Genomic DNA, 27,701 nt, shown 5'->3' on the forward strand with positions numbered 1-27,701 from the left:
GAGAGAAGGAAATGGGGAACAGGCCATTTGCTCACCACTCAAGACTGTTTCATACTTAAGGTATTTAATAATTAGCTTGGTTCAGACCACTTTTCCCAAGACAACCAGCTAAGTTGGGTCATCTACTCTGCCTGCAAGTCAGAAGGGATCCATTCAATAAAATGTCAGGGCTGAGAAGGTCCTTAAGAGGTCATCTGGTGGTGAAAGTCAAATAAAATACTAATTGAAAAGCACTTACACAGTGCCTAGCACATCACAAGTGCTATATAAATGTTATTTATTTATTATTATTATTAATTATTACTATCTAGTCCAAACACTTGGACTTGGGGTAGCTTGGGGAGGGGAAGGATCTTGGCCAAGATTACAAAATTAAGTCAATAGTAGAACTGGGACTAGAACCCAAGTTTCTCAATTCTCATTCTTTGCACTACGCCAAAGTGGGCCAACTTGGACCGTAAGGAATGACTCCAAAAATGCTCTAGATTTTTGCTTTATGAGTAGGTGGATAATTATAAAAGTTTATAGAGTTAATAGAGATGGAGACTGGAAAAGAGTGAGAGGGCTGAAAGACAGGGTGTTCAAGTGAGATGGGAGACCAGGGCCAGTAACTAAGTGATCCTGGACAATTCCCTTGCCTCCCCCTCCCCAGTCCTCAGTATCCCTTTCTGTAAAATGAGGGGGGTTGGACTAGATGAATTCTAGAGGCCCTTCCATCTCTCAGAAGTTAAGGAGGGGGTTGGGGAAGATGGAGGAGAATTGAATTAGACATTCCAGTATGTGTGGGTAAAGGGAACTTGAGGCTGCTGTCTGTGTGGGAAGGGTATGCAAGCTAGAAGGGAGATGCCTGAATCAGTTTGCTGCCTTAACTACCCCAGAGGCCACAGAAACAAGGATGGAAAAGCTTTTTTTTTCTGGGAAGACCTCTCAGGGATTTGATTTTTTCTAAGACACACAGATAAACAGGCTCACTTGATTGTCAGAGACCTCCAAAAGCCAGTCCCTTTGGGACCAAAGGCTTTGCTTTCAAAGGAGTATTCTTTTTCTCTTCTCTGACTCCATGGCCTTTGAGTCCCAAGAAAGACAAGAGCTGGCTTGGGACATTTAGAAGTGGCACCCTCCCCCAAACAGAAATCAAGGGTGGTTGCGTAACCTGAGCTCTGTTTACTTAGCAAGTAAAGGATTGAGGGGAGAGAAAAAGGCAGCAGAGGAATGGTTATGGCCTGTAGTTTAGACCTAGAATGAAACCCCTTGAGCTGAGTTGGACTGGGGCTGAACTGGACTGTTTCCACCCTTGCCTCATTCATCAGGAACTTCCATTCATTAGAGACTTATAAGGAGACCGCAAAGACTGATATATATATTTCTTGTTCATTAAATAAATAAAAAGTTGGGGGGCATTTACACCCCTATTTCTGGAGAGGTAAATTCTATCCATAAAATTCTATTTATATGCAAACTTGGGTCAACTCTTCCCTCTTTCAGGCTTTTGTCCAGGAGTCTTGGCAGCTATCTGGTTAACGGGGGAAGGAAGAAACCTCAAGCAAACCATTTCCCCTCTTTAAGCCTCAATTTTTTCTTTGTAAAATGAGGAGATTGGGCTAAATCAGGAATTTTTGATCAGGATGGATGAATTTTAAGGGGACTGTCTATGACAGTCCGTCAATGCGAAAAGCTTATATCTTTACTTTTACTAGCCTCTAAGTGAAATTTATCATTTCCTTTAATTATTTAAAAGATTGGTTCTGAAATGTAGAGGTGTAAAAAGATTTCCAAAAAGGTCCACACACACAGACACACAGACACACACATACTGGATTAAGTACCTCTGGAGATAGTACCTGATACTTCTAGTTCTGCCATTTTAGGATTCAAAGTTGGAAGTGTGAAAGGAACTCATGTTCTGGAGGAGATGTAGTGTTTGATCACCTTTATCCAACCCTGAGAGTCTGTTTCATTTGGGGGGGAAAAAAAAGACCCAAACATTTACTAAATTCTAGCATTGTGTGCAGAACAGCAGATTGAACTCAAATTCTGATACACAATGTAGGGAAGCTATCTTCTCTACCATTGTGGAGCTTAAAAATAACAGTTTAAAACACACAGAGAGATAATTATGAGCTAAAATTATGTTGTATGATTAATTAAAAATGAAATTATTTCAATACTGCAGAATGTCCTTTGGGCACATATCCATTGTTTAAAAAGAATTAGGTACAGATATTGAAGTAATACAATATGTTTCTCATAACAATCCTGTGAAGGAAACAAGACAAATACAATTTTTTAAATGAACAAAACTTTATTTTTCTTCCTTTTTCCTTCCCCCACTGGGAGGAAGAAAAGAAAAACAAAACTTTTATGACTAATAGTCACAGTTAAGCAAAATAAATTTCTTCATTGGCCATGACATTTATTAAATGTCTCATTCAAAATCTTGAATCCATCACTCGTCTATTAGGAGGTGGGTATCAGAAAGTGAGACCCACCATTGGGTCCCTTGGAATCATGGTCAATCATTGCATTGAGTAGAATTCTGAAGTCATTCATAGCTGTTGGTTTTTACACCACTCTGGTTATTGAAAAGTTACTTTGCTTTCCTGATTCTGTCCACTTCACTCTGCATCAGTTTGTCCGAGTCTTCCCAGGTTTCTCCAGAACAATTTCTTTTGTTATTTATTACAGTATAATGATGTTCCATTACATTCCCAGGCCATAATTTGTTCAGCCATTCTCTAATAGATTGGACACCCTCTTGATTTCCAGTTCTTTGTCACTATTCAAAAAGTTACTGTAAACAATTTTGTACAGAGGGTCCTTTTCCTCAGACAGGACCATTTTACAGATCAGAACACCAGAGTCTAGAGATATTAGGTGACCCAACTTCACAAAGGCAGGTTTAGATCCAAATCTACTGCTTTTTTTTTTTTTTTTTAATATAGCTTTTTATTTACAAGTTGCATGCTTGGGTAATTTTTCAGCATTGACAGTTGCCAAACCTTTTGTTCCAATTTTTCCCTTCTTTCCCCCCACCCCCTCCCCCAGATGGCAGGTTGACCAATACATGTTAAATATGTTAAAGTATATGTTAAATACAATATATGTATACATGTTCATAGTTATTTTGCTGTACAAAAAGAATCTACTGCCTTGTTAAACCCTCATTACAGTGCCTTCCATATTATACTTTTAGGTGCAAAAGATTTCATATTTACTTTTTTTCATTACTGTGACTGTCGGCTACTTTTATGAACTTCAAAGACAGAAAAACTTAAATCTTTTATAGCAAAACTCTGTATTTCCTGCAGTGCCTTGCCTGGGCTTTGTATATAGCAAGCTTTTAATAAATGTCTATTGAATTAACTACTGAACTAACTTGGTGGAGACCCTCATCTGTCAGTAGCATACCTGGCCTAGCACCAAACTACCTTGCTTTTAGGATTGATGTGCTTGCCATTCTGCTCCTTGGGAGCTGGGAGGCTGGGGAAATGGGTAGGAACACAGATCCATCTTGGATTCCCAGGTTCTGCTGTTAAAGGACAAGGCTGAGGGATATTTGGGAGGAAGACAAAATATCTATAAACCTTCAAAAGTCCTTTCAGGTCACTTTGATAATCATTTGACCATTTGGAGATTCAGGTTGAATGAGAGAAGGCAGATGGTCCGATGAGAAGGCAGGTTGATAAGGCCAGAGGGGAAATGATAACTTCATTTTTCCTGGTCTCCCATCAGCCATCCACCCTCCTCTTTGACCCTGTCAACACCCTGGGGAGAGTCTTGTAGCATTAAGCAAAAGATCCACAATTTCTGCTAAACCGTTTTCAGTCTGCCCTGGAAGGACTGAAGCATGGAGAAACCAAGAGGACTAACAGAAGAGGCGTGATAAAAGGAGTCAGAGCTCTCCACCTACACAGAAGCCTCCTGTTTTGTCCCCAGGAAACTTTTCTGCCATTACCATTTATACCCTGGAGCCTGTTTCTATTTAGGTCAGAAAGTTTTAACTTTTCAGGGTTGGATTTAGAGCCCTGGGGGAGCTAAGTAATGCAGTAGGTACTGTGTAAATAAGTGCCAAACTTAGAGTCAGGAATATTCCCTTTTCTGAGTTCAAATTTGGCCTCAGACACTTACTATCTATATGAGCCTGGGTGAGTCACTTAACCCTGTTTACCTCAGTTTCCTCATCTGTAAAATGAACCAGAGAGGGAAATGGCAAATGGCTCCAATATCTTTACCAAGAAAACCTCAAATGGGATCCCAAAGAGTCGGACAGGACTGAAAATGAATGAACACAATTTAGAATCCTAGCTTTGCTACTTGTATGTTCTAGGGCATGTTCACAATCTCTCTGGGCTCAGGAAAGAAGGAAAGGAAATATGAACTTATTGAGAGTCTACTGCAGTGGTTCTCAAAGTATGGTCTAGAGAAACCTGGGGATCTCTGAAACCCTTTTTGAGGGTCCACAAATTAAAAAATAGTTTTTATTTCCAATATAGTAAATGTCTATAAATATAATCCAGATAAACAAAAACACTTTGGAGAGATCCTCATTAATTTTTAATAGGATAAAGATACTGAAAACAAAAGTTTGAGAACCACTGGTACTACATGCCATGCACTCTGCTAAGCCCTTTATAATTGTTAAATAATTCCACACCCCTGGGAGGTAGATGCTAGTATTATTATTCTGATTTTACCATTGAGGAACCTAAAACAGACAGAAGTTAAGTGATCTATTCAGAATCACCGTTGTTCAGGATATCTAGTCCTGTCTGACTCTTCTGCAGCCTCATTGGGGATTTCTTGGCAGGGATACTGGAAAAATCTACCATTTTCTTCTCCTGCTCATTTTACAGATGAGAAAATTGAGGCAAATAGGATGAAGTGACTTGCCCAGAGTTTACAACTAGTGTCTGAGGGCAGATTCGGATTCTGGTCTTGATTCTAAGTCCAGCACTGTATCTACAGAGCAGTTAGGAAGAAACCTTTGATTCCCTATCTGTTAAATGCATGGACTAGATGAAATCTCAGAGTCATTTCCATCCTTGACTTTGTGTGGTTATTTCAGGATAATGATGATGATGCTGGCTAACATTTCTATAGTACCTGCTGTGTACCCGGCACTGTGCTGAGAGCTTTATAGACATTTTCTCATTTGATCCTACCTCCTATGGTAGACGTTATTATTCCCTTTTATAGACGAGAATATTGAGGCTGAGAGCTTGATTTGCTGAGAGTAAGTCTCTGCCACTGGAATTGAACTCAGGTCTTCTTACTCCAAGCTTGGAGCTCGAGCCACTTAGTGCCTCCCTATTACATTGTTCGTGGTGCATTTCAGAAGGGTTTGTTTTAAAAGCCCCGGCAGAGATGACCAGATTTGTCCCCGATGAGGACGATGCCTTTTTTCTAGGGAAGGGAAAGGAAGGACTGTGGGAGTAGAATGCTGCTTAAACCGATGCAGAGTTGTTGGGTTTGGTTTTTTTTTTTTTTTAACTTTTTCTTTGTTGTAAGAGAAATTTAATAGGGTGGGAGTAGGAGTAAACGTATTTTAGGGGAAATTATTATGGTGTGAAGAATAAAGGGCATCTATCTGTAAAGGTTTAAATAAAAATAAACACACATGTCACATCATTGGTGGCTAAGAGAATATAAGGAACCGACAGATCTTCTTGTATCTCAGTGGATGGAGCTGGACCTGCAGTAAGGAAGATCCTGCCTCAGATATTTATTAGCTGTGTGATCCTCTAATTGCCTCGGTTGCCTCATCTCTAATATGGGAATAGCAATAGTATTTCCCTCTCTGGGTTGTTGAGGTTCAAATGAGATAACATTTATTAAGTAGGTGCCTTAATAAACATTTGTTTATTAAATGTCTTTTCTTCCTGAAGACAGCAAGATGAAGTGACCTTAAGCCAAAATTTCAGTTAAGTATCAGAGAGAAGATTCTGAGTTGGATTCTAGAACCTGTAACCTAATTCTACTGTATCACACTGTCCCTCTGTCTCTAGAGGTATATAGACAGTTTCCTATTTGTCAAATTTTAAGTTCAAGTTCAAGCCCTCTACCTGAGCCAACTTCTCCCCTACTTCATTTTATATTGAGCCCAAGAGGGCAAAAAATAAAAAGAAAAGGTTAACGTGGATGCAGAAGAGATCCAGGTTTTCTGTTGCTGAGAAGCTCCTCTCATTACTTTCTGTCTTTCTCCGATGCAATTCAGGTACCTTAAAATGGATCCAAAATTTAGAAAGATCCCTATAATGTCCAAATCTGGATAGAGAAAATACATCTTCTTCCCCACCTTGCAGAGATGGGGACTGTGGAGATGAAATATTAAATCTGCAGTCTGATGCAGTTAATGTGTTAAGTGGACTATTTTTCTTTTTTTGTTTATATTTTTTGGTTACAAGAGATGGCCTGGAATGGGAGGGAGAGCGGAGGAAGGTGACATAAAGTATAAGATCTCACTAAACATTTTTTAAAAAGACATCTAGCAATGATTGTTTTAGATCCACCTGTTGTTGGACAGGAATTCGCAGACAACCTCATGACTGGAGACCTGATTGACACACTTAAGGACCAGGGTCTCCCCTTGTGGAGATCCTGCCTTAGAAACCCTGCTCCTGGACCAATGCGTCTCTTCCCTGTGCTGCAGTTCTGCTTGGGAAGCTGAAGAAATAGGAACCCCAAATTTCTCCTGCTGAATCCGCATCAGGCTCCTCCCTTCTCCCCCAGCTCCTGACAGGCCTTCAGCTCTAGAGACTCATTGAAAGCCACCAAATTGCTGAAAGCTAATTCCGGTTGCAGAGGGTGGCGGCTCCCACCCCCAAATGCTTCAGGACTAAGGCATCTCCTCATTTCTTCCCTTTTGTCTTGATGGCAGTTAGTCAGCAAAGCATTATTCTTCGCCTGCCTCTCTTTTCTGCCTCTAGCCTGCTTAGGCTACTGCATCCCAATCGGATCCAGCTGGAGTTAGAATCACAATGATTTCTGTGGGAGGGCAGTTGCCTCCACACAAGAGTTTGACTCAGGAGGCAACCCTTCTTTCTTTCCCAGGCTATCACCCCAAGACTAGCTATCCACTTCTCCCTTATCTTCACCCTTTGGTGAACCTTCAACTCCATATTGGCCTGGGCTTTCCAATCCCTTATCTCCTTACCTTATCACTGGTCCTGCCAAACCACAGCATTGGATCACTCCCATTTTGCTGCCTTTTCTCCTATTCATGTGCTGCTAAACGCAATTGGAGAAAACCATAAAACCATAAAGTGCTGAATGTGCACTACAATTTGTGATATGATCTCAACTGGGCTCTCTCTGATGCAAAGCAATCCTTGTATCCCTCCCTAATTGACCTAATATTCCATTTGCCATCTCTTAGCTTCTCTGATTTCCCCACCACCACTTCCTCTGCTGAGAAACATGCTCATTTTTTTAAATTTTGATTTTTTTTAATTTTGTTGCTTTCTCCTTCCTTTTGCTCTTTCCCTCTCCCACCAAATAAGAAGACAATAATAAATATGATACTCATTATATGTCTGAAATCATCTTACCTCGTGTTGCAACAAAAAATTAGAGGCCATTCACATAGGCCTCCCTCTTCTTCCTTTCCACATGTTCTCTGACTCCAAATCTAACTAACTACTGTGCTGTTATATATTGGATTTTTGTTAAGCAGTGGATCTCTACAGAGTCCTATGATAACCCATTTCAATATAAACTTGTAAGTACTTCATTTCCAATCTTTTTTTCCTTCAATAATATTTTATTTTTCCAATTACATTTAAAAATACTTTTCACCATTCATTTTTGAGTTCCAAATTTTTTCCCTCTCTCTTTTACCTTCCCCTTCCCCAAGAAAGGAAGCAGTCCTACATAGGTTATATATGTACAATCATTTAAAACATATATCCATATTAATCATGTTGGAAAAGAAAAATCAGAACAAAAGGGGAACCCTACAAGAAAGAAAAAGCAAAGAAACAAAAAAAAGGGTAAAAAATAGTTTCATTACCAATCTTTACTCACACCTAAAACAAATGTCTGACAAGCTACAGTTAATTCATAACACAGGAGTTAGTTAGTCTGATCTCCAGTATAAAGATTATAAAAAGGTCTCACAGGCTTAGAACTCAGCCTAAGTGGCAGGAACTATAAGACTTGAAATGACTTTGTCAGCTACAAGGTGAAATCCAAATGCTGCCCTATTGGCAGCCCTCGGGTCCATGCAGAAACTATACTGAGCTGCACGCTGACATCTGGATGCCTTTTTGGGTTTTTTTCCCCCATTTCAGGACAAAATGTTCAGCCCAAATCTGGTGTCTGTCCAACTGAAATAGGCATACCCATATGGAAGCCTGGGTTGGTGCCCACAAACCCTACATACATGCAAGAACTGGGCAATAACTTCTGCATCAGGGCCAAATACCCAACCATAGATAGCCCTGGTGTGGGAGTTGGTAAGTGCAGATCCATGTGCCCAGATGCCAGCGTGGTGGGGGTTTGGAGGAACAACCTTAGTTGTTGGAATGACTTTATAATGATACCTTCCCAGGGTCCAAGGAGACTGTATGGCCAGTGGCAGTTTGGGGGAGAATTTCCAGTTTCTGAAAATGAGAGAGGGGTTTGAGAGAGATGGAGCTCAGTGACTAGCAAACCTTCTCATTCCTTTTCTTTGCTCTTGAATATTCCCACATCTTGGTCTCTTGGTTTTGCTTGGAATTTATTTGTAAATTGATTATCTGGAGTCTTTGCTAGTTGGAAAGATGGTTTTGTTCTTTGCTCAGCATCTTCCACTTCTTCCTTATGCCCTCTGATGAGAGAAGAGATAGCGTTACTCCTTTCTAAGGCAAACCTTGAAACCTAGATCCTTGATCCTTTTCTTTCCTGCCTTCTCCAAGAGCATTCACTGTGTGTGTATGTGTGTCTGTCTGTCTGTCTGTCTTTCTTGTCTTTCTCTGTGTGTGTGTCTTCTCTCTGTTTCTCTATCTCTGTCTCTGTCTCTCTCTGTCTTTCTGTGTGTGTGTGTATGTGTGTCTGTCTGTCTGTCTCTGTCTCTCTCTCTCCCCCATTGGTTCTTTCCAACCCATCTACAAATATATTGAAGTCTCCTCAATTCCTTAAAAAAAAAGAAAAGAATAGAAAAAGATTTTGACCTTGTTGACCACTCTCCCTTTCTACAAGGCATTCTCTCTCCCCTGGGCATTAGATATTTCACTGTCCTGTTTCATCTTCTAAATAGACATTAGATTGATGGATAGAAAGATACAGCATTTTTAAGTTTACCATGCACCAGACTAAGTGCCAGGGATAACAATACAAGCAAATAAGACAGTTCTTGCTTTCAAAGAACTTATATTCTATTTGGGAAGGACAATGCACAGAAGGTAACTGGAAGAGAGGAAGGGTTGGGGAAGAAATTCCAGGCTAGAGACTCAAGAATCAAGAAAATGAACCCAAGATCAGAGCGGAGAGGTACCCCCAGGGTGTGCAGGCTGCTAGTGAAAGTGTGGAGAAGTCAGAAATTGAACAGAATTCCCTACCAAGTCCTTCTTTCTCTATTATCTTCCCCTTCTAATGTATCCTTCATACTGTTATCAAAATTTTCTCTTGACATTTCATTCCTCTGCTTATATAATGCCAGAAAAACTGAGGCTAGATAGAGATTAGAGAGTTTTTAATATTTTATTTGGATTTCTGAGAGGGAGAGATTGTGCTGGGGGCATGTTGCCCCCAGGGCTGATATCCAAGGCATCCAGCAGCAAATGTGACTTCTCAATGATATATTTATAGCTCCTAGCTCAGGTAGCTAGACAAAGGCAGAGGGTAGAGTTCAAATTCTGATGATCTGGAATCTCCAGGCAGGGACCATAAATCTAGTTCTGACAGATTGGGGGGGTAGGACCATAAATTCTTCAGGAGTTGGGAGCCAGGAAGTCTGAACTCCCCCTTATCTTGATTTTACATATTTACAACTTATAACCTTAGAGCTACTAGTCTTGAGTTATATCAGTCCTAATGAACCAGAGTGGGGAAGAGGGGAAGGGGAGAGATGTTGCAACTAAGGGGATTGAGGTAGAACAATTAAGGGAAGCAGAAGCAGAACAATTAGGGAAACTGAGTCAGGACAATAAAAGGGAATTGTGGCACAATATTTAGAAACTTTCAATAATTTCCTATTGCCTATAGAATAAAACTCAAACTTCTTTCCCTGGTATCTGAAGCTCTTCAAAGTCAGTGCTAACACACTGACCTATAGCCATAGCTAGGGACTATACTAGTCTCTGAATAATTATCTATGTTTTTTTGTTTGTTTGTTTGTTTTTTACTGGACTATAACCTACATAAGGGCAGGGACTATGTTTTGTCTAAATTTTGTATTTTACTCAGTGCCTCAAATAATGCTCTGCATAAAATAGGCACTTAATTTATTGAATTACTTGTTGAATCAGTCAAGTAAATTTCCCACTGGTTGAATGAGCAGATTCTCCACTGGTTGGTTAGTGGGCAGTTGTATTCTCACTGGCCAAGTGATCATTTGGATTCTACAATGATTGATACTACATTGGCTAGTTGTGAAGGTTTTCATGTCCAGGTGCAGTGGTCAGTCCCTAGCTCCTGCTCAGTAAATGCTGCTGATTACTAGAATGGATGGAACTGTCCAAAGAGAAAAGGCAAGACAATTCAACTCAACAAGAGGTTATTGAACAACAACTAGGTAACCATTATGGGTGCTAGGCATTGTGACAGATCAGTCAATTAATTAATCAGCAAACATCTATGAAGCACCTATTATGTGCCAGACACTGTGAATATAAAAAGAGGTTCTTAAAGAGCTCACAGTATAATGGGAGGAGACAATAACAACAGCAAAAAACCATATACACAAACAAGTTATATACAGGATAAATTTTAAAATAATTAATAGAGGGAAGAATTAAGAGGGTTGGGAAAAGTTTCCTGTAAAAGATGGGATTTTTGTTGGAATTTAAAGGAAGCCAATAGGAAGAGATGAGGAGGAAGATCATTCTAGATATGGGAGAAAACCCAAGAAAATGTCCAGAACCCAAGAGATAGAACATCTATTTCTGAAACAGTCAAGAGAACAATGGATCAAAGAGTACTTGGTGAGGAGAAAGGTATAAGAAGACTGGAAAGGTAAGGATGAAAAGTTAGGTTATGGTTTCCATTTGTATGGAAATACAAAAATAGGATTTTGTATTTGATTTTGGAGGAAGTCACTGGAGTTTATTGAGTAGGGAAGTGACATGGTCAAATCTATGCTTTTAGAAAATCACTTTAGTGGCTGAAGGGAAGAAGAATTGGAGCAGGGAGATACTTAAGATAGGCAGACTATCTTATCTGAGATTCATCAGATAACCAGCAAGTTATTGCATCAGTCCTGGCATGAGATGAAAAGGGCCTGCTCTAGAGTAGTGCTAGTGTCAGGAGAGAAAAGGGCAAATTTAAGCAGCATTGCAAAAATGAAAGCTTTGGCAAAAGATTGCATACAGAAGGTGAGGGATAGTGAAGAATCTGAGCGTGTGGGAGGATGCTGGCCCACTTTATAGTAACAGGGAAAGTAGGTAGTGGGAAGAATTTAGGGGGAAAGATAATTATTTTAATTCTGAACATGTTGAATTTAAGATGTCTATTGAACATCCAGTTCAAAATGTTTGAAAGACAGTTGGAGAAATGAAAAGTTGGCGTAGAATAGACAAATTTAAGAATTGTTAGCATAGAAATGATAATTAGATCCATGGGAACTGATGAGTTCACCAAGTAAAGTAGTAAAGGAGGAGGAGAGAAGAAGGTCTAAGATAGAACTCTATGGAAAATTTCTGGTTAGATGTGAATGATGATTCAGCAAAGGAGGGACTGATAGAAGAATCAGGAACGAATTGTGTCCCAAAAATCTAAAAAGAAGAGCGTATCAAGAATGAGAGAGTGGTCGGCAGTATCAGAGACTGCATAGTGGCCAAGGAGAATGAGGATTGAGAAATGGTCATTGGACCTGACAATTAAGAAATCATTAGTGACTTTGGAGAGAGCAGTTTTGGTGGAATGAGGCTGAAACCAGATTGTAAGGGACTAAGAAGAGAGAGGAAAGAAAATGGATGCACCCGTTGTAGTTGGGCTTTTTGAGCTACAAAGACCAAAGGAAATATAAGATGATAGTGGGGATGGAAGGATAAAGTGTAAGTTTTTTGAGGATAGATGGGGAAGACATGGACATGTTTATAGGGAGGAAGAAAGGTGACAGTAGATAAGGAGAAACTGAAAATAGAGTGGTGATGACAGAGGGAGCAGTCTGTTGGAAAAGACAGATGAGAATCTGTTCCCTGGAGCAGATAGAGAGGTGAAGAAAGAAATGGTGGCAGAAAGGAGATAAGGAAGAGAGGAAAAGGAGGAACTTATGGTGAATGGCTTTATTTTTTCCTGTAAAATATAAAGTAAAATTCTCAACTGAGAAAGGAGGAAGGGCTGCTATAGAAGGCTTGAAGAGGGTTGAAAATTAGAGAGTGAGTTAATTAGAAAGATTATATAGGTATAGAAGGATTCCTAGTAGCAGGAAATGTTGGGTTGAGATTTATAACATTAATTTGTAGCTGACCCCGTCAGAATGGTTGTGTGATATTTTTTCTCTACCTTTGTTCAGAAGCATATATAAGAGCCAAGTTGGTGAATGGTGGGAGTGATCCAAGACTGAGACTTGACAGGGTGTAATGGTAAAATGAGAGAGGACTGGGGATTCAAGAGAAGACAGTGTCCAGGGTAGAGTTGAGTTGGTTCACTTAGGGATTAAGATGGGAAATGAGAAGATCATGACTTAGTTCAATTTTTGCCACCAAGAAATTAAGTCTAATAGAGAAGTTAAGAGAACACTTCCAGATAAGTATAAGCTAAATGGTCTGACCTTTTAAGTGCTGTGGGATTCTCAAGGCAAGAGAGTCTGGTAAAGACTGGAAATCAGCAGGACCTGCTTCACAGAAGAGGTGGAACTTGATATGAACCTAGAAGGATAGATGGATAGAATTTAAAAAGAAAAAAAAAAAAAAAAAGGAGGTGAATGTTTAGCTTATGAGGAAGGAGGAGAGCCTATGGAACCAAAGGCAAAGATATTGTCTTGGATGAATGGATTGGGGTCGATTAAAAGACCAGTTTTTATGGGTTCAAACTGGGGATAGTGGGAATTTGAGATTCAGATAAGCAGACAAGTTAAATATATCTCCAAATGCCAGTGAGCATACAGAAGTGTTCCCTGTCCTTCCTAGTTCTTGGGGAGGAGAAGAATTATCTCTCATTGGTCTGATGAGCCCTTTGAACATTTTTCATTTTACCTTCTGCCCTAAACATCTTTTCTGGGGTTTGGGCAACACCTGGCTGGCTCTACCCACGCCCTGAGCTGGAACAAAAAGGAAACCCCAAAGCTACAAAGCTACCAGATGTTAGCAATTTTCATAAAGGGTTCTTTGAATGGAGCAGTCAGGTAGTAGAGAACTTCCTTGCCTGAAGGCTTTAGTGTTAGCCTAAGAGCTTCCTTCCCAGGTGAAAAACCAGATGTAATTATGGATTTTGGCAAAGTAGAAGTGGTGGGGGGCAAGTTGAAGAACCTCTCTGACCAAGCCCAAATCCTTTTATCATCTCTATTTTGCTAAGGAATGTGAGATCCTATGCCTCTTAGCTGGACCCCTCCTCCTTTACCCCCCAGGATTGGTGCGAAATAGGCGTGTCTTCTCTGTATTCTGTTCTTATGGGGAGAAGCCATGTAGGTACCCATAGCTATCACAGTACAGTCTGTGTTATCTAGAGCCCAGCTTCCCGAACTGTGGAGCACGACCCCATGGGGGTCTTGTAACTGAATGTGGGGGTCAAGAAATTATGACTTATTATCAGTAAATGTTTGAGTTATATACCTCTTTTATATATTTATATACCCAAGAGCACATAAAAATTTCTCAGGTGAAAAGGGGTCATGAGTAGAAGCCCTGATCTAGAGAGCATTGTATAAGACATGATGTAAGAGGAGAGGGTTGTGCTAGATAATCTGGAATCCATGAACCTTTTTTTATGCTGATTTAGTTTTTCCTTTTATTTCTTTTATATATATATAAAGCTTTTTATTCTCAAAACACATGCATAGTTTTCAACATTTATCCATACAAAACTCTGTGTACCAATTTTTTTTTCTCCCCTTGATGGCAAGTAATCTATGTTAAACATGAATTCTTCTAGACATATTTCTACAATCATCATGCTGCACAAGAAAAATCAGATCAAAAGGGGGGGGGGGGGAATGAGAAAAAACAAAATGCAAACAAACAACAAAAAAAAAGTGAAGATATAATGTTGTGATTCACATTCAGTTCCCACAGGCCTCTCTCTGGGTGCTGATGGCTTTCTTCATCACAAAACCATTGGAACCAACCTGAATCACCTCAGTGTTGAAAAGAGCCACACATGAACCTTTTTTTCTTTTTCTAATTTGCTTATAATATCACTCTTTATGTCTAAATCATGAACCTATTTAGATCTTATCTTGGTTATGTTTGTAGTGTTAGGTGTGGGTCAAGTCCTAATTTCTTCCCCACTAGTTCCCAGTTTTCCCAGCAGTTTTTGTAAATAGTGTTCTGATCCCAAAAGCTGGGGTCTTTGGGTTTGTCAAACACTAGATTGCTATAGTTATTGACTATTTTGTCCTGTGAACTTCACCTATTCCACTGATCATTCAATTTCTTAGTCAGTATCAAATGGTTTTGATGACTGCTGCTTTATAATATGGTTTTAGGTCTGGCATATCTAAGCCACCTTCATTAGCCTTTTTTTTTTTTCATTAATTCCCTTGAAATTCTTGACCTTTTGTTCTTCCAGATGAATTTTGTTACTATTTTTTTCTAGATCTATAAAATAATTTCTTGGGAGTTTGAGTGGTATAGCACTAAATAAGTAGATTAATTTAGGTAGTTATTGTCATTTTTATTATATTCACTCTGCCTTCCCAGGAATACTTGATATTCTTCCAACTGATTAGATTTGACTTGTGTGGAAAGTGTTTTGTGTTCCTATAGTTGGACTTTCCCTTGGCAGATAGATTCCCAAATATATTATACTATCAGCAGTTATTTTGAATGGAATTTCTTTTTGTATTTCTTGCTGCTGGACTTTGTTGGTTATATATAAAAATGCTGATGATTTATGTGGGTTTATTTTGCATCCTGCAACTTTTGATAAAATTGTGGATTATTTCTAGTAGTTTTTTTTAATTGATTCTCTAAGTATACCATCATATCATCTGCAAAGAGAAATATTTGGTTTCCTCATTACCTACACTAATTCCTTTAATCTCTTTTTCTTGTCTTATTGCCAGAGCTAACATTCCTACTATAATATTGAATAGTAATAGTGATTGTGGGCAGCCTTGTTTCACCCCCTGATCTTATTGGGAATGGTTCTACTTTGTCCCCATTACATATGATGCTTGCTGCTGCTGAACCTTTTTTTTTTTTTAAAAGATATTTTGAGTTATAAAACTGTGCATACCCTTTGATCCAGCAGTGTTACTACTGGGCTTATATCCCAAAGAGATTATAAAGAAGGGAAAGGGATCTGTATGTGCACGAATGTTTGTGGCAGCCCTTTTTGTAGTGGCTAGAAACTGGAAACTGAATGGATGTCCATCAGTTGGAGAATGGCTGAATAAATTGTGGTATATGAAAATTATGGAATATTACTGTTCTGTAAGAAATGACCAACAGGATGATTTCAGAAAGGCCTGGAGAGACTTACACGAACTGATGCTGAGTGAAATGAGCAGGACCAGGAGATCATTATATACTTCAACAACAATACTATATGATGACCAGTTCTGATGGACCAGGCCATCCTCAGCAACGAGATCAACCAAATCATTTCTAATGGAGCAGTAATGAACTGAACTAGCTATGCCCAGAAAAAGAACTCTGGGAGATGACTAAAAACCATTACATTGAATTCCCAATCCCTATATTTATGCACACCTGCATTTTTGATTTCCTTCACAAGCTAATTGTACAATATTTCAGAGTCTGATTCTTTTTGTACAGCAAAATAACGGTTTGGTCATGTATACTTATTGTGTATCTAATTTATATTTTAATGTATTTAACATCTACTGGTCATCCTGCCATCTAGGGGAGGGGGTGGGGGGTAAGAGGTGAAAAATTGGAACAAGAGGTTTGCCAATTATTAACGCTGTAAAGTTACTCATGCATATAACCTGTAAATAAAAGGCTATTAAATAAAAAAAAAAGAAGAAGATATTAAAAAATTTTTTAAAAAAAGATATTTTGATAACTGAACAAATATAATTTCAACATAATTGAAATTCAATTCAATACCTTTTTTAAAAATAATTTAGGTATTTCATCTTATGCATTTAAAAATATTATCCTGAAAAGGGGTCCACAACAGACTGCCCAAAGGATCTAGGACACCAAAAAATGTCCCTGTAGAAAATCTGTTCTTGTTCCAAATCCTTAGGATTAGATGATTTCTAAGTGGAAAGATCATTGAATTGGGAGGGAAGGTGATCTGTCTGGCTTTTATTCTTAAGCCTTTTGCTCATTTTCTATGTGATTTTAGTTGTCACTTATTTCTGCCTGTGCCTCAGTTTCCTTATCTGTAAAAAAAAAAGGTTCAGCTAAATTAGCTTTAAGGTCTAAAAACTCTTTGATCTTTGTTAAGATGTCAGATTTTTAGAAAGTATACACATAGATATTAGTATCTGTGTATAAATATATATATATATATATCTTTATATATGACCTATGATCTGTAAAGAAGGAATATCTTGAGATGATGTTTTTAGAAAATTAAATTTTCAAGATTTTCTTTGCCTTTTATAGAAAGAAAAGAGTGCTTTATTAGCCCTTTTCCTTCTTTTTCTCTCTCTGCATGAGTATATGCAAACTTCTCCTTCCCTTGACACTCTTAAAGTCATAGATTTAAAAATGGAAGAGATCTTCTAGACAACTGAGTCTAATCCACTCATTTTTTAGATAAAGAAACTGAAGCTCAGAGAGATAAAGTGGTTTTTCCAAGGTCATTCACGTAATTGGGGTCAGAGGTAGGTTTTGAAATCAGGTCTTCTTCCTAAATGCTATTCTGGCTCAATGCCTTTAGAGTCTCAGTTTCAGTCTCTCTCTATCCCTCTACCCCCTCTTTCCCTACCTCTCTCCCTTTTCTCTGTTTCTATCTCTGTCTTTGTCTCTCTCTGTCTCTGTATGTCTTTTTCTGTCACTTCTGTGTGAGAGAGAGAGAAAAAGGAAAAGAGAGAAAAATTAAGAGAAAGAGAAGGAAAAGAAAAGAAAGAGAGAAAAGGTATAATAGCATTCTTTATTAAAAACCTTAATTAGCAAAAAAAGTCACTTGTCTTTAACTCAGAAAATCCATAGATCTACATATAATGCAATAAATCTGACTTCCCATTTTCAAAGAATTAAGACATCACTCTGAACAGAAATGGGATTTGGAAGTACCAGCATTTTCTGCTCAAGTTCAAATTGTAATAAACAGAGCTTCTTTCCTGGATTAGTTAATATTTTTAGCTGACCTGCATTTTTTATGCAATTTTTTTTCCTTCTTTACTGTAACACATATCACTTTTCTCCCACAGTGGAAATAACTAATCAGACCAATAAACCTTGTCATAAATGTTCCTGGGGTGCTAATTTTCTCAGAATGTTTACATTTTGAGATCAGCCTTTAGATATGGCACAGTAGACTCTGGAGTCAGGGTTGGAGAATATTGGATTCAATCTCTAACACATTTTGAATCTAAGACCTGCTTTTTGATACTTGGTCTTCCAGCTATCCATCTCTGATTCTGTAAGCTCTTTATGGTAACTGCACTACTGCTACTACTACTAATAGATATAAATTTTGCAGAACATTTTATATATGCTAATAAATATCTAAGGCAGAATTTGAACACAGGTCTTTTTGACTTCAAGTCCAACATTGTCTTCGAGTTGCTTTGCAAAGTAACAATAAATACTCCAGAGGTATTGTGGAATGGTAAAAAGTAAAACTTGAGTTGACATCTTATTTCTGACACTTAGTAAGCTAAAAATATTAACTTAGGAAAACAGCTTATTACAGTATGAACCTGAAAAGAAGATGCTACAATCTTTGCTTCCTGTTTCTCCTGAGCTATGACAATGGACAAGTCACTTTTGTCAAATAGGATATTTTCATCATCTGTCTCACAGGGTTGTGGGGAGGGGTGTGCTTTGCTAAACCCCCAAACCTTATAGTTCTGTGAGCTATGTGATTATTCTCATCCTCTCCCCCAAACTGGTGGCCAATTTTAGCGGTCTACCTTCTTCATCTTCCTTATTACTACTCCCTTATATTTGACTTTGTGTTTTAGCCTTCTGTTGCCCCGTCACAATTCATTATCTAGGTCAAAAGCTTGAGGACAATGGGCCTCCTGCTAAAGGAGACATGCTCCCTGGTGGGGTGCCCACAACATGAGACAGGTTGTCTCCAAGGGTCCTGGGAACCTTGGCTCTTAAACTGCCCTGCCCAGTGACCTTGATCATTGTGGCCTCTGACTTTCCAGGGCCTCAGTACACAAGTGGGATAAACAGCACACATATTCCTCCTCAGCATGTGGCCCAGAGAGATTCATTATGGACAGAGCACTCCAAACAATTCTGAGTCTGTCTGTCCATGACAGTGGAAACCCTGACTGTGACCTGTATTATTTATTACATGGGCAGTGGGCTACTGAAAAGTTGCGTGTAAATTAAGTGTCTACAAAATGATGGCTTTTTAGGGGGCTATCCACATGATTTCACAGGTATGGAGAAGTCCCCATAAGGAAATTCGCCTAACAATCCCTACTCTGCTGTTTAGTCAAACACTTTTGTATAGGGCTGAGGTCTTAAGGAAACATGAATTTAGATCTAGCTTCAGACACTTATTAGTCATATGACCCTGTGGAAGTCACTTAATCCGTTTGTTTCAGTTTCCCCATCTGTAAAATGGAAATAACAATAGCACCCACCTCCCAGAGTTGTTATGAGGGTCAAATAAGATAATTGTAATGCACTTATCACAGTGCTTAGCACATTTTGTTCAGTCGTTTTTCAGGAGTATCCAACTCTACATGATCCCATTTGGGGTTTTCTTGGCAAAAATAATGAAATGTTTTGCCATTTCCTTCTTTAGCTCATTTTATAGATGAGGAAACTGAAGTAAAAAGGGTTAAGTGACTTGCCCAGGGTCACACAGCTAGTCGGTACCTAAGGCAGGATTTGAACTCAGGTCTTCCTGACTCCAAGCCCAGTGCTTCACCCACTGTGTGAGCTACCTAGCTGCCCCCAGTCTGGCACAAAGTAGTTCTATATTTAGCCACAGTTAGCTATGACTATTAGGAAAGCATCATGTAGAAAGTTGTGCTTCATGGATAACTGATATACTGATTGCCTTCTCAATAAGTATGGGAGGGGGTGAGAGGAACAAGAGAATTTGGAAATAAAAATTTTTTAAAAAAAAATTTAAGTGCTATGGGGGGAAAATGTTATGTTTAAGTTGAGTTTTGAAGGGAGCTAGGGATTCTCAAAAGCATTCCAGGCATGAGAAATAGCCAGGACAAAGGCATGGAGATGGGAGGTGGAGAGCTGTGTGAGAAGAACAGCAAAAAACCCAGGGCAGTAACATAGAATGACAGGAGAAGGACAAGTTGGAGCCAGATTTCAAAGGGCTTTGAATGCCAAACAGAGGAGCCAGTATCTGATCTCAGAGTCAACAGGGAGAAGCTGTAGTTTACTGAGTAGGGGAGTGACATAGACTTTTAAGGAAAGAAAACTCTCCTTGACAGATAGAGAATGAAGTAGAGAGGGAACAGGCTAATGAGGAGGTGCTGCAGCAGTCCGGATGAGAGGATGCTAAGGTTCTGAGCTAGGATGGTAACCCTGTGAGCATAAAGAGAAGGGGCTAGGAAGGCATTCAACTGCATTGTAAGTGCATGAATGACCAGCAGGCTGGGTTTAGGAGAGTATGGAAACTTGCATGAAGGAATGCAGAGTGAATGAGCAAAGCCAAGAGAACGTTGTATACAGTAGCAACAATGTTGTTTGAAGAGTAACTGTGAATGACTAAGGTATTCTGAGTAACATAAGTTTCAAGTTAACTATGAAGGAAGACAATATCCACCTCTGGAGAAAGACCTGATACATGGAAGTATGTATTATATAGTTCCACAGATATATAATATATATACATATATACATATGTAAGATGTGTATATGCATGTATATATTGTCTTGTAAGTATGTAGCATGTATGTATATGTGTATGTGTTTCCTATACGTGTTTATGCATATATATGTATGTGTATAAATAGCTGTGTATTTAAACATGTATGTATATATGTATGTGTATATGTATCTCTGTGTATATATCAATATGTATGTATGTATGTTTATTATGTCTATACACATATAATCATACATATATATCTATATAATATTGGTCTTTGCTAATGTGAAGTAGGGAGGGAAGGAGACAACTCAGAACTCAAAATGTAACTCAAAAAAAAATTGTTTAAGAGAGATGAAGCTGAATGGAAAAGATGTCATGATAGTAGAATTGGTTGGATTTGACAACTAATTAAACGTGTGGGGAGAGAAAGAATGAAGATGACTAGTATACGTATATGTATATATGCATATATGTGTGTACATATGTTTATTTGTGTGTTTGTATATATGTGTATATATAAATAAAATATATGTGTGTACACACACATATATCTATCTGTGCCTTCTCTAATGTAGGGTAGGGAGGGAGGGAATTCAAAATTCAAAATATAACTCCAAAAAAAATTTTTTTAAAGAGAGATGAGGTTGAAAAGATGAGGTAAAAGATGTCATGTGGTAGAATTGACAGGATTTGACCACTGTTTAAATATGTGGCACAACTCTGTTGGGCTGACCACATCTTTTGGTCAAATGTATGTTTGCCAAAAATACTATTTTATGGAAAAACACACAGGGAAAGTGCTCATATGTTGGTCAGAAAAAGTGATACAAGGACTCTCTCAAAGCCTCTCTTAAGAGCATCGGAATTAACTTGTGGGACACCAGCATAGGACCACCCAGCATAGGGTACCCTCATCAAAGAAGGCCCTGTGCTCTGTGAGCAATGCAGAATTGAAGTAGCTCAAAAGAAATGAGAGATACACAAATTTAGAGAATCCACCCCAAATATTACATGATATTCACTCTCTGTGCTCAACCTCTGGTAGAGCCTTCCAAGCTTGTATTGGTCTGATCAGCCACAGTTGAACACACTCTAACATAGCAATGCCATTTTGGTTTTCTTCAAGTATGAAGGACAACCAACCAAGTATATGAGGAAAAAATGAAGTTTAAATAGAAAAATTAAAATGCCTTTCAAAAAATTAGGGAATTTTGGGGTGGGGAGTAAGTTTGGTGGGAAAGATGAATTTACTTTTCAAAAGACATGTTGAGTGTGAAATGCTTATATGTCATTTAGTTCAAAATGTCTAATAGGCAATTGGTGATATTGGACTGAACCTTAAAGTTATCTGTATGGAGATGGTAACTGAACCTCTATGGGAGAGAGAATAAGCACAGAGAGAGGAGAAGAGCACCAGGGACAAAGCTTCGGGAATATATATATGGGTACAGGACATGTTGTGGGTAATACTTTATCAAAGAAAGTGAGGAAGAAGTGGAAAAACAAATGGGTGGATGCCCACAAGCAAAAACAAAACAAAACAAAACAAAACCCTGAGTGGGGAGAATATTTAGGAGGAGAGAGTATCAAAAGTATCAGATGTGACTGCTTTTGTGCTTTGACCTTTGGTCTTGAAGAGGATAATGACATCATGATTTACAAGTGAACTAAATGTTAAGTGAGAAAGGGCTGTTCAAAGTCACCAGCTTCACTCTCTCTGCTGGAGCCACCTGGGTTCAGTGGCAAGATACAGATCAAGACAACTGGAGATGGTCCTGGATGCAAAGGGAGAGTGTGGCCTTCTTAAGTTAAGATCTTTCTCAGGCAGGTCTCAGTTTGTGTGAAGCAAAACACCTATTCAGTGATTAAGTGATAAGAAATGAAGCAAAGAATGGCTTTTTTTACATAGTCAAAAACAAAACAAACAAAATCATTATGGGAGAGGAAGATTGCCATGGTCTTCTTGGAGAATGAAAGACAAACAAAGACCTGTGAGCAATAGTATCTGCCCTACTAAGGAGCTAGTTCCATTTGAGGGATGAACTTTTTCCTTTCTTTTCTCCCTTCCTCCCTCCCTCCCTTCCTCATTCCATTCCTTACTTCCTCCCTCCCTTCTTTCCTTCTTCCTTCCTTCTTTGCTTCCCTCTCTCTGTTCTTTCTTAACTTCTTTCTTCCTTACCTTCCTTCCTCCCTCACTCCGTTCCTTCCTTATTCCATTCCTCCCTCTCTCTCTTCCCCCTCATTCCTTCCCTTCCTTCCTCCCTTTTTTCCTTCCTTCCTTCCTTCTTCCTTTCCTTCTTTCCCTCCTTCCTCCTTCTCTCCTCTCCCTTTTTCTTCTTCCTCCCTTTTCTCCCTCTTTCCACATAGAGACACACACTCTTATCTGCCCAAAAGAATACAAATTTTAATCACTAAAACCTCACAAGATATTTTAAGGTTTATAGATAGGTTTCTTTTTTAAGAACCATGCCTTAAACCCATATCACTTTGTTCCTCACTGATTGGCCAACCACAGCTCAAGTCTCACTGAGTCATTGTTTAGGTTCTGATAGCTCACCTTGAATGTAAATAGCAAGTCAGATATGGTAGAGAGGTCAAGAAGGAGGATTGATTAAAAAAAAAAATCAGATTGTAAGTAAGATATTATCAGTCATTTAGGAGAGAGCAGTTTCGTTTGAGTGCAAAAGATTGAGAAGTGACAGACAAGAAAGGAAATATAAGCAACAGTGGCAAACAGCTTTTTTCAAAGTGTTTGGCTGTAAAATTAGGAAAAGATATAAAGATACTAACTTGAGAAATGGTAGTCAAATGACTTTTTAATAGGAAAAGCCTGGTCATGTTTTTAGACAGAAGACAAGAAATTCGTACACAGGGAGAAACTGAAAATTAGAAAGATTGAGGATAATACTAGGGGTCATTTGATGGGGAAAATAGGAGAGGATAGACTCAACTGTACAAAGACCATGGTTTTGACTTGGAAAGGAGAAGGGAGTAGACAATGGGAATTTGATTTGCTTGACCATGAATACTTGTTACAAAGGTTTTATTTAGGTTTTTTATCTTTCCACTAGGGGAAAAATAGGAGGAGTAAAAATAAATGTTTGATAATTGGGAAAAAAAAAAAGGAAAGAAAGAAAAGTTATATTACTTTAAAAAGCAAAGAGAAGGGTCACATCTTTGTCAAAGACTGGAATAAAAGAAGAGAAAACAGTGGTGATATCAAAGAATTTTGAGCTTGTAGAAAAGAGGAGAAAGAAGGAACATGAGGCAGGTATTCTCTGGATTGTTGTTGGGGCTTTTTTTAAAGTAAGCCTTAAAACAAGATCCTCAAATGAGAAAATGGGGGGATCTCAGTGGCATGGGAAGCCTGAAAAGAGAAGAGAAGGTCTGGAGAGCTCAATGGAGCTCTATTTAGGAAGGAATAAAAGATGCCTTATTGCAGGAAAGGTCCAGTTGAGATCAGATAACATAAATTTGTAGTGTTTCCAATCATCAGGGTTATTATTCAGTAGCAGAAGCAGAGGAGGCAGATAGAAGATGAGAATGATTCAGGTTGGGGTTTGTCAAGCAATAGATTCACAAATAGACAATGGTGTAATGTTGAACTGGCTAGGTTTAGGGAAGGAGAGGGAGCTGGAGTGCATTTCAGGAGGAGGAAATCAATGGACAAAGAAAGGTAAGAGGCAGGAATAAGCCTGGCCCCTTTGAAGGTCAGTAAGGACTCATGCATGACATATAGGTTGCAAAAGTAGGTTGGACTCAGATTGAAGAGGGCCCCATAATGTCAAGCTAAAGATTATGGGGTCAAAGCTCTACAATCTGAAGAGACCTCAAAGGTCATCTAGTCTAGCTCCTCTATTTTATGGGGAGGAAACTAAAGCTCAGAGAGATTTAGCTAATTTGCCCAAAGTAACCAAGGCTATCTGATGAGACTTGTTATCTTTCAACTTTCAATAAGCACGTACTAAGTAAACACTTATTTCATGCAAATCTCTGTTAGACACTGGAATGTAGGAGTTGTTCTAGGTAATAATAATGTTATTAATAAAACTTTCATTTACATAGTGCATGATTATGACAGGTCCCCTAAGGAATACTTCACTTTTGCAACTCATTGATTAAAATGACATCTCAATTTTCTGTATTCCCTTTATGTACAAAAGCATCTTTCTTTTTTTTTTTTTTTTTTTTTATTTAATAGCCTTTAATTTACAGGATATATACATGGGTAACTTTACAGCATTAACAATTGCCAAACCTCTTGTTCCAATTTTTCACCTCTACCTCTCCCTAAATGGCAGGATGACCAGTAGATTTAAATATATTAAAATAGAACTTAGATACACAATAAGTATACATGACCAAAACATTATTTTGCTGTACAAAAAGAATCAGACTCTGAATTATTGTACAATTAGCTTGTGAAGGAAATCAAAGATGCAGGTGTGCATAAATATAGGGACTGGGAATTCAATGTAATGGTTTTTAGTCATCTCCCAGAGTTCTTTTTCTGGGTATAGTTAGTTCAGTTCATTACTGCTCCATTAGAAATGATTTGGTTGATCTCGATGCTGAGGATGGCCTGATCCATCAGGACTAGTCATCATCTAGTATTGTTGTTGAAGTATATAATGATCTCCTGGTCCTGCTCATTTCACTCAGCATCAGTTCGTGTAAGTCTCTCCAGGCCTTTCTGAAATCATCCTGTTGGTCATTTCTTACAGAACAGTAATATTCCATAATTTTCATATACCACAATTTATTCAGCCATTCTCCAACTGATGGACATCCATTCAGTTTCCAGTTTCTAGCCACTACAAAAGGGCTGCACAAACATTCTGTGCACATACAGGTCCCTTTCCTTCTTTATAATCTCTTTGGGATATAATCCCAGTAGTAACACTGCTGGATCAAAGGGTATGCACAGTTTGATAACTTTTTGAGCATAGTTCCAAACTACTCTCCAAAATGGTTGGATTCGTTCACAACTCCACCAACAATGAATCAATGTCCCAGCAAAAGCATCTTTCTTAGGGACAGTTAGGGGCAGTGGATAGAATACTGGCCCTGGAGTAAGGAGCACCTGAGTTCAAATCCAGCTTCTAGCCTCAGACATTTAACACTTCCTGGACAAGTCATTTAACCCCAATTGCCTCACCAAATGAATAACAAAAGCATTTTCCTCCCATCAATCCTGTGAGGTTGGTAGCTGAAGTGTATTTATGAGTCCCATTTTACAGTGAGAATACTGAGATCCAGCAACATCAATACTTAGGAAAAAATTTTGGCAAAAGTAGCAGATGAGTTTATTTAGAAGTGTCATAATTTTCATATCACTTATCTCATCTAATGATAATACAGTTGAATTTAAGCAGTTTATCAAAGTTCATAATAGCTGTTAAATAGCAAAGCCAGATCTCAAATCCAAGTCTTCTGTCAGAGCATTTACTCTATGCCATTATACGTCTTGAGTCTTGAGCGCAGGCCAGATGCCTTATTCAAATTTATATCCCTCCTTCCTCAGTCTAATAAAAAGTTTTTGCATATAACTGGTACTCAACCAATATTCTTGAATGATTATTTACTCTTCACATCCTTTGTGGATTGGGATTGCAACTCTGCCTTTTTTTGAGTCCCTCCAAGTTTTAGGGCTTATAAAATCACTATACAAAGCCATTCCCCCAATTTATAAATGGTCAAAGGACATGAACTGGCTTCTTTCAGAAAAAGAAATCCAAATTATCAATAGCTATATGAAAAAAAATGCTCTGAATCACTAATATAGATAATTGCAAATTAAAGCCACTTGAGGTTCTGCCTCACAACCAGCATTCTGGCAAAGTTGACAAAAAGGAAGATGCAAATGCTGGATGGGGCTATGAAGAAATAGGTATATTAATGCACTGTTGGTGAATCTGTAAATTGGTTCAGCCATTCTGGAAAGCAACTTGGAAACAACCCTGAAAACTCACTAATTATATATTGTAAAGACAATGTTGAAAGGCTTAGGAACTCCAACTGACACAGTGACTAAACATGGTTCTAATAGATTCCATCTCCCGATAAGAAACAATGATCTCAGAGCACAGATTGAGGTAGACATGACCAATGTAAGAATTTGTTTGTTCAACTATATTGTCATTCAGCCATTTCAGTTTTGACCTACTCTTCATGATTCTACTTGGGGTTTTCTTGGCAAAGGTACTGGAGTGGTTTGCCATTTCCTTTTTCAGTTCATTTTACAGATAAGGAAACTGAGGCAAATGGGGTTAAGTAACTTGCCCACAGTCACAGTGCTATTAAGTGTCTGAGGCCAGATTTAAACTCAAGAGGATGAGCCTTACTGACTCCAAGCTAGGCATTCTTATCTATATACCACCTAGCTGTCCATGATTCCTTGACTATACATGTCTACAAATAGGGGTTTTGTTTTTCTTACTTTCTTAATGGGAATGAGGGAAAATGTCAGAAAAAGAAGGCAAAATTTCAATAATTGCCCCCCAAAAAGATTTATCTTTTTGAAAATAAAATAATAGAAGTAAAATAACTATATGTTGAAGCAAATTCAGTGTATGAGACCATTTTCTGTCAGCTTTCCCAACTCTAATTAAACTGTAGCCCAGCAGGATGTGGAAGCGGATGTCTACACATCCCCAGACTTTGGGGAAGTCTCAGTCACTAGAGCTTCCTTCCTTACACCACATACAGTGTGTGAGACTGTGATTCCAGAGAGCTCATAGTCCAGAAGAACATGAGAAGAGACTGGCCCCAATTGGAGCCATAGAAGTTCTAAAGAAACTTCTTGAACGTGAATTACTTTCATCATGGCTCATAGCTCAAAATTCACATTTCAACAGTGCTTTCAGATTTCAAACGTTTTCAATCAACTAATAAATAAACATTTATCAAGCACCTGCACTATGCCAATGTGTTCTAAGTGCTAGAATAACATGCAAACAACTATGTGTAAATGAGCAATATAGAGGGTAAATTGGAAATAATTAACAGAGAGAAGGCACTAGAATGAGGGATTATAATGGAAAGGCTTCCTATAGGAGGTGGGATTTAAGCTCATACTTAAAAAGAAGCCTGGAAAGCCAAGAAACTGAAATGAGGAGGGAGAGCATTCCAGACATAGGAAAGAGCCAGTGAAAATGCCCATTGAATATCTTGTCCTCCTGGCAGAGCAAGGGGATCATTGTCATTGGATTTAGGTACATGGTGCAAATTAGATGACTTTTGAGACTGGGCTTACCTCTGGAGTTTCTATCAATTTATGAGTTTAAATCTTTAACAAAATTGCTAATTCTTCAAGGATCAAGATTAAGTAGAATCTTATCTTTGTTGACTGATAAAGAATAGATTACATATGAGGAAGCTAACATGCAATTTCATGTGATATTTCAATCCTGGCTAACTCTTTGTGACCCGATTTGGGGTTTTCTTGGCAAAGATACTGG

The 27,701-nt window shown here is 38.4% G+C and overlaps 1 long non-coding RNA gene across 3 annotated transcripts in view; it reads right to left on the bottom strand.

Moving 5' to 3' along the window:
• Positions 1 to 7,926: 7,926 nt before the first annotated feature.
• Positions 7,927 to 27,701, bottom strand: part of LOC116419628 — a 56,546-nt gene continuing 36,771 nt past the window's right edge. For 2 of the 3 annotated variants that reach the window (XR_004229890.1, XR_004229887.1), the window contains one exon: positions 7,927 to 8,806. This is a non-coding gene — a long non-coding RNA (uncharacterized LOC116419628). Of the gene's footprint in view, positions 8,807 to 12,910; positions 13,008 to 27,701 lie in introns of all 3 variants that reach the window. The other variant, XR_004229885.1, reaches the window with a different exon arrangement.

This window comes from Sarcophilus harrisii, chromosome 1 (genome assembly GCF_902635505.1).
Source record: "Sarcophilus harrisii chromosome 1, mSarHar1.11, whole genome shotgun sequence".
NCBI classification, from domain to species: domain Eukaryota; kingdom Metazoa; phylum Chordata; class Mammalia; order Dasyuromorphia; family Dasyuridae; genus Sarcophilus; species Sarcophilus harrisii.